This window comes from Erinaceus europaeus, chromosome 4, assembly GCF_950295315.1.
Source record: "Erinaceus europaeus chromosome 4, mEriEur2.1, whole genome shotgun sequence".
Taxonomy (NCBI): Eukaryota; Metazoa; Chordata; class Mammalia; order Eulipotyphla; family Erinaceidae; genus Erinaceus; species Erinaceus europaeus.
Genome location: NC_080165.1, coordinates 130,435,982 through 130,448,626, shown reverse-complemented (window position 1 = coordinate 130,448,626; position 12,645 = coordinate 130,435,982).

The following is a 12,645-nucleotide window of genomic DNA, read 5'->3' as shown; positions in this document are numbered from 1 at the left end:
ATAACTAGAAAACGACAAGGGCAACAAAAGGGAATAAATAAATAAATATTAAAAAAAAAACAGTAGAAATTTTGTGGCCAATTTTTTTTTTTTAAGATTTTATTTATTTTATTAATGAGAAAGATAGGAGGAGAGAGAGAAAGGGCCAAACATCACTCTGGTACATGTGCTGCCGGGGATTGAACTCAGGCCCTCATGCTTGAGAGTCTAGTTCCTTAACCACTGCGCCACCTCCCGGACCACATTTTTAAAAATATTTATTTCCTTTTTTTCCCTTTGTTGTTTTATTGTTGTTGTTACTGCTGTTGTTGTTGGATAGGATAGAGAGAAATGGAGAGAGGAAGGGAAGACAGAGAGGGGGAGAGAAAGATAGACACCTGCAGACCTGCTGCAAACTCTGAGTCCATATCTTATTGTGAGTTATCTGCCCCTATGCAATATGAATTAAGCAAAAGTGCTGCTACAGCCAAACAAATAAAAAAGAGCTTGTAAATTCCTTTGTTAAGCTAACTATATTTTTTCTTATCAGAATTACTATTCTTTACAAGGTTATTGTTCATGTTCAAAAACCATGAGGGTTATTTTATTTTATTTTTTAAAAATAATATTTATTTTTAATTTTTTTATTTATTTATGTTCTTTATTATTGTTGTTGCCCTTGTTTTTCATTGTTGTTGTAGTTATTGTTGTTGTTGCTGTCGTCGTTGTTGGATAGGACAGAGAGAAATGGAGAGAGGAGGGGAAGACAGAGGGAAAGAGAAAGATAGACACCTGCAGACCTGCTTCACCGCCTGTGAAGAGACTCCCCTGCAGGTGGGGAGCCGGGGGGCTCGAACCAGGAGCCTTATGCCGGTCCTTACTCTTTGTGCCATGTGCGCTTAACCCGTGTGCTACCACCCGACTCCCGGGTTATTTTATTTTAAAAGTAAATGAAGGGAGTGGGGCGGTAGTGCAGCGAGTTAAGCGCACATAGCACAAAACGCAAGAACCGGCGTAAGGATCCTGGTTCGAGTCCCCAGCTCTCCACCTGCAGGGGAATCGCTTCACAGGCAGTGAAGCAGGTCTGCAGGTGTCTATCTTTCTCTCTCCCTCTCTGTCTTCCCCTCCTCTCTCCATTTCTCTCTGTCCTATCCAACAACGATGACATCAATAACAACAACAGTAATAACTACAACAATAAAACAATAAGGGCAACAAAAAGGAATAAATAAATAAATATTTTTTAAAAAAGTAAATGAAGGGGATTGCTTTCTGCTTTCAAAAACTTAAGTCAATGTTCCTGAAGCGCTCCCACCTCCCAAGGTGGGGACTGAAGGCTTTGACCTGGGCCCTTGGTCGTGGTTACATGTGTGCTCAATAGTATGCCACCAAAGGGCCCTTATAATGGCCTTTCTGCATGGCAAGTAATTTGAAAATATTTAGAGGGAACATCTTAAACTCACAAGATTCAAATTACTTTGAAATTGAAATATTTTAGAAATTAATTAGGGCAGGGGTAGATAGCATAATGGTTGTGCAAAGAGACTCTCATACCTGAGGCTCCAAAGTCCCAGGTTCAATCTCCTGTACTACCATCAGCCAGAGCTGAGCAGAGCTCTGGTTAAAAAAAAAAATCATTTAAAAATATAATTTTAAAAGTATTAAAAAATGAAATTAATTACAACTACATTAGCAACCCAATATCTAGAATTTAGTGTAAATTAAACCTACAACAGATGATTGGAGAATCATACTGTCTAGAGTGCCTGACTTGCATGAAGTCCTGAGTTCAATCCCAGCCTCATGTATGCCAGAGGTGCTCTGGTTCTCTCTTCTCTCTTGATGGTCTGATTCTCTCTCTCCCTCATTCTTTTGTGCTAAATGACATAAAACTTTCATCAAATTTCTTTCCCTTTTAATATACAAATAAATAACAGCTTATTGTTAAATTTTGTTCGTGTGTGTGTGTGTGTGTTTAAATTTATTTTGGGCAGAGGTAGTAATTGAGAGGGAAGGGGGAGATAGAGAAAGAAAGACACTTGCAGCAATGTTTGACCCAAATTGATAATTTCCATGGACCCTATTTTCTCTTCTGTGAAATGTATGTTGTGTAAATAGTCAAGGTCTACATTGAGTTTGTGATTTACAGTGTGCTCCTATCAACTAAGAATGTTAAATCTTAGTTGTAAAATTGTAAAATAAACTGCCAAATCAAGAAATCAGATTGGAATTGAAACTGAAATGCATTTTCTAAGAAGTTGGTCAGTGTCAGTGCAGAAATCTTTCTGAATCACTAATAAAAACTGGAAGCTCAAAATTAAACTGATACACTCATATAACTTTTTACAATACACTCATGATCAATATATTGTTGGTATAGCTTCCCCTTTCTAGGTGGGAAGCAGGGGCTTTAAACCTGGGTCTTTGCACATTGTAATATATGTGAACTCAACCAGGTGCATGCACCATCATCGGAACCTCATTAGTATTTTTAATATATCTATAATTTATTTATTATTGGATAGAGACAGAGAAATTGAGAGTGGAGGGGAAGATAGAGAAGGAGAGAGACAGAGAGACACCTGCAGCACTGCTTCACCACTTGTGAAGCTTTCTCTGTGCAAGTGGGACCAGGGGCTTGAACCTGATCCTTGTGCACTGTAATGTGTGTGCTTAACCAGATGCGTGCCACCACCTGGCCCCCCTCAATAGTATTTTAAACACTTCTTTTTCACCATATGTATCTTACATCTTGCTCTCCAGTTTTCTTTTACCAACTGGAGGCATTTTGCATGCATGATTTCACCACTCCAGAGCTGCTTCTCCACTCAGGTAGAAAGAGAGGAAGGGAGAGATACTACAACACCAGAGATATGCCCAGTGCACCCTTATTTAATTATTTATTTTCTTTTTTTGCCTCTAGGGTTATTGCTAAGACACAGTGCCTGTACCACAAATCCACTGCTCCTGGAGACTATTTTTTCCCCTTTAGTTGCTCTTGTTGTTTTATCATTGTTTTTGTTATTATTAGTATAGTTATTATTAGTATAGTCAGCGAATGACCTCTCCCTATTATATGATCCCAAACAGCCAGGCTCTTTTCACAGTGCTAGATGGAATAAAGACTCGTCACCCGACCTGTGCTGGATTAGCACAGTCAACGGCCAAGCCTTTCCCGCTACGAGACAAGTTCTCAAGATCTTCCCGCACAGTCATCACCGCCCAGCTATCATCCACATTGGTCTCCAGCTCCCACTGATTCTGTGCTTGGAGAAACTAAGATGGAACTTTCGGAAAGCAAACTGGCATCTGTTCAGTGATCTTACCAACAAATCTATTCCTGCAATTCCAATTAACTCTATCCCCTCTGAAGATTCCTACAGGCACTTCCGCCAAGCCATCTTCAAAGCAGCTTCCCAAGCCATTCCTCGTGGGAGACGTGCTAACTATACGCCTTGTCTTGATGCTGAATGCGAGCAACTACTAAAGCAGTATGATGAGTCGGGCAACCCAGATGTGGCTGACCATCTCATTGCCTCCCTGGATGCAGCACGCCAAGCCCGCTGGCAACAACTCATGGAAAGTCTGAACTTCACCCACTCAAGTAGGAAGGCCTGGAAGCTTCTTCACAGTCTGGGTGCCGGTAGCCAACCTCCTCCCGTCTCCCACCCTCCCGTATCTCCAAACTCAGTGGCCAGTCACCTAACTCAAGTTGGACGTGCTAAGATCGACCCAGTCTGGAAAAGAGAAATTTCCCATGAGTGGTCATCCCACTTCCGTTTATCTTGTCCATCTCCAAAACTCTCTCCCTTTACACTGTCTGAACTGGAAGACACTTTGAAGAGGGTTAAACCGGGAACGGCTGCTGGCTATGATGACATCACCCCAGAACTCATTCTTAACTTGGGCCCCGTGGCAAAGAAGTGGCTCGCTTCATTCCTGTCCCACATCTTGGAATCTGAATCTATGCCCAAAATTTGGCGTCGTGTGAAAATAATAGCAGTTTTGAAACCAAAGAAGACCCAACACTGGCCGTCAGCTATAGACCAATTTCTCTCCTCTCCGTGTGTTACAAACTCCTTGAGAGGCTGCTTCTGTCACGTATTTCTCCTCTTACAGGGAAATTCCTATCACCCGCCCAAGCTGGTTTCCGCCCAGGAAGATCTACCTGCGAACAAGCCCTGGCCCTCTCAACTTACATTGAAAATGGATTCCAGAAGAATTTAAAGACGGGTGCTGTCTTTGTTGATCTCACAGCAGCCTATGACACGGTCTGGCACCGTGGTCTCCTAGTCAAGATCTCAAGATGCCTACCTCCATGGGTGGCCAACACTATATCGTTTCTTCTCCAAAACAGAAGATTCCGGGTGCATCTGGGTGACAAGTCTAGCAGATGGAGACTTGTCTCAAGTGGCCTCCTCCAGGGCTCTGTTCTGGCTCCTACGCTATTTAATATTTACATCAATGACCTCCCAGAAACTTCTTCAAGGAAGTTCATCTATGCCGATGGCATCTGCTGTGCAACTCAGGCATCCAAGTTCGACATCCTCGAGGAAACACTCACGAAAGACATGTCTCTGATATCTGATTACTGTAAAAAATGGCAACTAATCCCTAGCACTGCAAAAATGGTATCATCTGTTTTCCATCTACACCATGCCTCGGCCTCGCGTGAGCTTAATGTGCAGCTTGGCGATACGAGAATCTGGCATGAAGCCCAGCCAGTCTATCTTGGCGTTACTCTCGATCGCACTCTGTCATTTCACAAACATCTCATAAAAACTGCAGCAAAGGTGGGCGCGAGGAATCACATCATTGCAAGACTGGCCAGCTCCTCATGGGGCGTGAGCGCTTCCACACTAAGATCATCATCTCTGGCATTATGCTATTCCACTGCAGAATACTGTGCCCAAGTATGGTTCCGTAGCCCCCATGTCCACTTGGTCGATTCCAAATTATATTCCTCCATGAGGATAATTTCTGGAACCATCCATTCCACCCTGGTTCCATGGCTGCCAGTTCTTAGCAACATCGCCCCGCCAGATATTCGTCGGGATGCGGCATCATCTAAGTTCATTTCCACGTCTACGCTCTACCGGATCTGCCAATATACGCGGATATCTTCGCCCACCCTGTCCAACGCTTGACGTCTCATCGCCCAATCTGGTCCCCTACGCCTACACTGAACATCTCTGTTCCAGACTCTTGGAAACAAAGTTGGCAGTCAGCTGAGGTAAAGAACAAACACCTCATCACAGACCCCTGCAAGTGTCAACCCGGCTTTGACCTAGCACGTTATGATTGGGCCCTCCTCAATCGCTATCGAACAGGCCATGGCCGGTGCGCAGCTATGTTCCATCGCTGGGGAGCCAGAGACCACCCAAACTGCCCCTGCGGCTCCAGACAGACTCTGACCCACGTAGTCAATGACTACCACCTCTCCAGATTCAAAGGAGGTCTCGAAACTTTACATCAGGCTCAACCTGATGCTGTTGACTGGCTACGGAAGAAGGGCAAACGCTAGAAGAAGAAGTATAGTTGTTATTGATGTCGTTGCTGGATAAGACAAAGAAAAATGGAGAGGAGAGGAACACAGAGGGGGAGAGAATGATAGACACATGCAGACCTGCTTCACCACCTGTGAAGCGACTCCCCTGCAGGTGGGGAGCTGGGGGCTAGAACTGGAATGCTTACACCAGTCCTTGCTGCTTTGCGCCATGTGCACTTAACCTACTGCACTACTACCTCTCCCCCCTGCGCCCCCCAACTAGTGCACTCTTATATGGTGCTAGGATTTGAACCTGGGTTATATCCATGACAAGACAAACATCCTACCTGATGAGCTATTTCTCCAGCCCCTCCTAGGTATTTACATTTGAACAGAGAAGAGCCAAGTTAAATTTCAAAGTAACTCATGTGTAATATAACATATTTAACACTTGTAATTAAAGAGTTGAAAAATGTTAAAAAGATCCATTTAATTTTTGTCTTTATTCTAGTCCTCACTTGTCTGGAGGACTTGCAACACTTTGTAATTAAAGAGTGTACTAACTGCAGGCGATTGTTATCTCAGACTCCAAACGTGGCAAATGTGGGTGGGAACCAGAGTACCATTTAGTATGTGACCAGTTACTTTCAGTCAGCATAATAGCCAAGCTCTGTGATCATCAACTGATGATCCCACATGATAATTAGCTATTATGTGTGAGGAAAAAACCCAAAACGTTGTAAAGTATTACTGGTAACAAAAAAAATTAGTAAAAATTTCAGTGAGGGAATCTGTTCATACAAAAGTACTCTGACCTTGTAAAGAAAGAAGAATTCCAATTGGAAAAAAAAAAGTCTAGTTAGTTTAGCAAAGGAATTTACAGGGTTTTCTTTTCTTCCTTCTTTCTTTTTTTCTTTCATTCTTTCTTCTTTTATAAAATGAAAACAACTTTATAAATAAATTATGAAAAAAATTAATCACTCTATTTGTCATGAAACAGACACAGTGCTAAGCTCTTAGTTTTGGTGTCAAAGGTAATTTGATCATTGTTCAGATACTTAGGATTTTGTTTTTCATTTAAAAATTATTTTAAGAATCCTCTCAGCCTGAGGGTAGATGTTAAGAGGCCTTTAAGATATAGACACTCTTTTAAAAAGCCACATTACATTAAATTTGCAAATAATTTTTAAAAATTATACACATAAGTGTCTTAAGATTTAAAAAGAAAATCCCTGGAGAGGGTGTGGGGTCAAAGAACCCTCCTACACTGCTGGTGGGAATGTCAACTGGTCCAACCTCTGTGGAGAACAGTCTGGAGAACTCTCAGAAGGCTAGAAATGGACCTACCCTATGATCCTGCAATTCCTCTCCTGGGGATATATCCTAAAGAACCCAACATATCCATCCAAAAAGATCTGTGTACACATATGTTCTTGGCAGCACAATTTGTAATAGCCAAAGCCTGGAAGCAACCCAGGTGTCCAACAACCAATGAGTGGCTGAGGAAGTTGTGGTATATATACACAATGGAATACTACTCAGCTGTAAAAAATGGTGACTTCACTGTTCTCAGCCGATCTTGGATGGACCTTGAAAAAATCATGTTGAGTGAAGTAAGTCAGAAACAGAAGGATGAATATGGGATGATCTCACTCTCAGGCAGAAGTTGAAAAACAAGATCAGAAAAAAAAAAAATCAGAAGTAGAACCTGAAATGGAATTGGCATATCTCACCAAAGTAAAAGACTCTGGGGTGGGTGGGTGGCGAGAATACAGGTCCAAAAAGGATTCAGAGGACCTAGTGGGGGTTGTATTGTTAAATGGGAAACTGGAGAATGTTATGCATGTACAAACTATTGTACTTACTGTTGAATGTAAAACATTAATTCCCCAATTAAAAAAAAAAGAAAAAAAAATCCCAGGGTTTCTGGGGAATTTCCAATATTTGTAGATTTCAATTCTTTTGTTTCTTGAAAGAGGTCACAAGACTTGGATAATCAATATAACTGTGCCCTTTGGTGAAATTTTATGTCCAGTGAAAAATATTGTAAGTGGAATTAGGGGAAGAATTTAATTTTTAATTTTTTTTTATTAAAAAAATTTTTTTGGGAGGGAGGAATTTCTAAGAAAAGAGGATCTGAAAAATATCTTGCTCTATCAAAAAATAGTTGGTCTTGTATTCATCCTTATATGCTGTACATTTTTTGTTAAAACACTATACAGATTTAAAGGATGGTGCTTACAAAATCTTATGCCCTTTCTTGTGATTCTTAGTATCTCCTCAAACCATAAATGCAACCATCTGTGACAAGAAACTGTGATGATGGTTTGGGCATGGTGCACTTACTTTTATTTTTACCATTTATTTCCATTTATAGCAAATAACATGTATTTTCCTTAATGATTGAATTTTACATATTTTACTTTTTTTTTTTTTTTTGTAAACCAGAGCACTGCTTAGCTCTGGCTTATGGTGGTGCAGGGGACTGAACCTGGGACCCTTTGGTGCCTCAGACATGAGAGTTTCTTTGCATAACTATTATGCTACCTACCCAACCCACATATTTTAAATTTGAGATTAGCAGTTTGAGAATTCTTTTTCTCTAATGCTTTTTTTTTTTTTTTTAGATTTTGACTTTTTTCAACTTGTGATTTAATGTTGATTTACTAAATTAAGATGACAAGGCTATAATTCCACATCATTCCCATCCACCACCAGAGTTCTCTGTGTCCATTCCCTCCATTGGAAACTGTATAACTGTGTTAATTCTCAAAAGATCATTGGTATGGTTTGACTATTTTTATAACTATCTATCTATCTATATTTATCTATATTTGCCCATTATTTTCTATGGTCCTGCCTCCTTTTTTTAAAAAAAAGTATTTTATTTATTTTATTTTTTTGAGAGAGATGCAAAGAGAGAAAGACACAGAGATAAACACCAGAGCGCTGCACAGTTCTGGCTTATTGTGGTGCAGGATATTGAACCTGGGACTTCGGAGCCTCAGGCATGAGAGTCTCATTGCATAACCATTATGCTATCTACCTCTCCTCCCTTCTCCTTCTCCTTCTCCTTCTCCTTCTCCTTCTTCTTCTTTTTATTTATTTATTATTATTATTTTTTACCAGAATACTGCTCAACTTTGGTTTATGGTGATGATGGGGGATTGAACCCAGGACTTTGCAGCCTCAGGCAAGAGAGTCTCTTTGCATAACCATTATGCTTTCCGACCTCCACACTTCTCTTTCTAAATAGCACCTACTACTTTTGAGTGTTTTGGTTTTTGTTGTTCTTTTTTGCTAGAGCACTGCTCAAGCTGTGGTTTATGGTGGTGTGAGGGATTGAACCTGGGACTTTGGAACTTCAGGTTATGAGAGTTTCTTTGAATAACCATTATGCTATATATCCCGACCCTGGACCAAAATCCTTTATGTGGTGCAGAAGGTTCTGGCTTCTGTAATTGCTTCTCCACTGGACATGGGTGATAACAGGTTGAGCCATACTCCCAGCCTATTTCTATCTTTCCCTGGTGCCTCTCATGCTTTTTTTTCCTTTTCTTTTCTCTTCTTTTCTTTTCTTTATTGGAGGATTAATGGTTTACAGTTGACAGTAAAATACAATAGTTTGTATTTGCCTAACATTTCCCAGTTTTCCACATAACAGTTCAACCCCACTAGGTCCTCTGCCATCATGTTCCAGGAACTGAACCTTCCCCATCACCCCAGAGTCTTTTACTTTAGTGCAATACACCAACTCCAGTCCCAAACTCTCATGCTTCTTAACACCCGTACTATCAAATGTGATTTCTTTTGAGAATCTAAGAATATTTTTTAATTATGGTTCTGCTCATTTTATATTTTTATTAGTAGATTCACATTATGGGGGCGGTTGCTGACTTGCAAGTGTTGTCACAGGTGTACAATTCCACATCTTCCCATGATTCTAGTCATTTCTTTTGAAGCTGGTAGGAGCACAGATAACTTGAGAGTATTTGGAAAGAATTTATTTACTAACTTAGGACTTTCAGAAAAGACATGTTCTATCTGGGTTTCAGTTACCCAACTAAAATCCAAAGTAGAAATATATTTCTGTAAGGTTGTTGGGATGATTGAGATATGAGTTAAGCAGGTAAGGAATGCAGCAAACCCTTGATCAATAGAAGTCTTTGCCTAATGGTTACAGTTTCTCTCAAGAGAAACGAATAGAGAGAATGGTTGTAGGACCAAGGAAAAAATCCAGTATTATCAAATTCTGAATATTAAAACAGTTCCTTTGAATTCTCTACTTTTATAAAAGTTAACAGTAAAACAAGGATATGTCAATTAGTGAAGTCACAAGGGCATTGTAAATCACACCTCAGTGTCTTTAACACACCTTGTACACATTGTGGAAGTAGATAGCATAATGGTTATGCAAGCAGACTCTCATGCCTGAGGCTCCATAGTCCCAGGTTCAATTCCACCCACATCACCATAAACCAGAGTTGAGCAATACTCTGGTAAAAATAGATAAATAAATACAGGTAGACACGTTGTACACTTTCAAGTTGTGCAAGAAGAGTGCAGTAACAGATGTGAAAAGAAAAAGAGAAACACTTTGAATAAAATCAGGTCCTACAGTTACATATAATAGAGAATATAAATATAAAATGAGCAGAACCATAATTAAAAAATATTCTTAGATTCTCAAAAGAAATCACATTTGATAGTATAGGTGTTAAGAAGCATGAGAGTCTGGGACTGGAGTTGGTTTATTGCATTAAAGTAAATCATATGTATTATAATACATATAATTACCTATGTTATAGGTACATGTATTAAGTCATATTTAGAATTCTGAAAACTTTATAATAAGTATTAATCTTTAGCGACAAAGGTTGGGGGTTGGGGAAATAGCATAGTGGATATGTAAAGAGACTCATGTCTAAAGCTCTAAAGTCTGAGGTTCAAGCCCCTGAAACACCATAAGCCTGAGCTGAGCAGTGTTCTGGTAAAATTAATAATAATGATAATAATGGTAAATAAGACATATTTATTTTATTTTTATAGCTGTTTGGAAATAAATACTGTAGGAATGAATTTTCTTTTTATATATAAAATGGAAATATTGACAAGACCATAGGATAAGAGGGGTACAATTCCACAAAATTCCCACCACCAGAACTCTGTATCCCATTCATTCCCTTGATAGCTTTCCTATTTTTTAAAAATTTTATTTATAAAATGGAAACACTGACAAAATTATAGGGAAAGGGGAGCATAATTCCCACCACCAGAACTCTTTATACCATTCTCCTCCCCTGATAGCTTTCCCATTCTTTAATCCTCTGGGAGTATGGACCCAGGGTCATTATGGGGTGCAGAAGGTGGAAGGTCTGGCTTCTGTAATTGCTTCCCCTCTGAATGTGGGTGTTGACAGGTGAATCCATACTCCCATCCTTTCTCTTTTCTTGTCTCTCTCTTTCCTTAATGGGGAAGGGCTTAGGGAGGTGGGTTTCCAGGACACATTAGTGAGGTCATCTGGTGAGGAAGTCAGGTTGGCGTCATGCTAACATCTGTAACTCGGTGACTGAAAAAACATTAAGATATAAAGCAGAACAAATTTTTAAATAATCAGGAAACTAAAAGCAAGAATATTGCAGATGAGATTTGGAGTCTCCATTTTGGAAGAAGCTAGTAGGTCTATTTTAGGGATATTCCAAGGGGCCCATGACTTATTAATTTTTGCCTGAGCTTGACAACTAACATGCAGGTGGACTCAAGGTATTGTCTGGGGAGATGGCGTCAGAGTTGGAAATAGGACTAGAAAGCTGGATCAGGGAAGAGAGTCGCTCCCAAATATGGGAAAAGTATATAAATGTTGTTAACTGTAAACCCCATAGATTTGATCTGGGGCCCATATTCATCACAGGGGCCTATGTAACCTCTGCATCCCTGTAGATCTGAGCTCACATTCTGTGGTCATGACTAGGAATATTGTAGGCTGCACTAATTTCAGGACCAATCTTCCTCGAATAGTTGTTGCCCAGTCTCTCTTCGGAGAATGGGCATTCCCTACCATTGTTGATCCACACTGAGGGCAAGGTCCTATAGGGGACCACAAAAGGGTCCATTATGTTGTTCCTGATGGAGATGGCCAGTGACAGTGGTGAGAGGATCTGTTAGAGGTCTAGGCCCATCATGTCTGTGTGGGAATCCCAGGACTTTCTCTTTTCCTAGTGTGGAAGCAGAGCTCCAAGACACACTAGTGGAGTTGTCTGTCCAGGGAACTCTTTCTTCCTTCCTTCCTTCCTTCCTTCCTTCCTTCCTTCCTTCCTTCCTTCCTTCCTTCCTTCCTTTCTTTCTTTCTTTCTTTCTTTCTTTCTTTCTTTCTTTCTTTCTACCATAGCACTGCTCAGCTCTGGCTTATGGTGGTGCGGAATTTGAACCTGGGACTTGATGAAGCATCAGACTTGAGATTCTGTTTGCAGGGGAGTTGGGCGGTAGTGCAGCGGGCACAAGGACCAGCATAAGGATCCTGGTTCAAGTCCCGGCTCCCCACCTGCAGGGGAGTCACTTCACAGGTGGTAAAGCAGGTCTGCAGGTGTCTATCTTTCTCTCCCCTTCTCTGTCCTCCCCTCTTCTCTACATTTCTCTCTGTCCTATCCATCAATAACTACAACAACAACAACAACAACAAAAAGAGAGCCTGTTTGCGTAACCATTACGCTATCTACTCCCACCCTAGGGAACTATTTCTGTATTGTTGGACATTTTACTTTTTGCCACAGAATGCCATTATTGTGAATAATGCTATAAACTTGTACAATCCTAAAAAGCATATTTAAAATTGAAGCAATAAACTGATTACTTCCCCCCCACCATGTTACTTATTTCAAATAATGTATTATGTTGTATATTCAGCAGATGCTTCATAATATAACTGAAATCATGTTCGGTTTATGACAGAGCAAGTTTTGATCAGAATGGCAATTCTTGGTTCAGAATAATATGGGCCTTTCTCTAAGAATTTTGCTAAGGGAAGATTAAGAGCTTTGCCAGAAACTTCTACTTGATGGGCACTCAGCAATTTCTTTTCATTTTCTGCCTTGCTAGCTCTTTGCTACAAAGACCTATAATTAAAGAAAGAGACAAACTTCAGCATGACAAACTATCACTGTGAGGACAAAAGGGCTGTC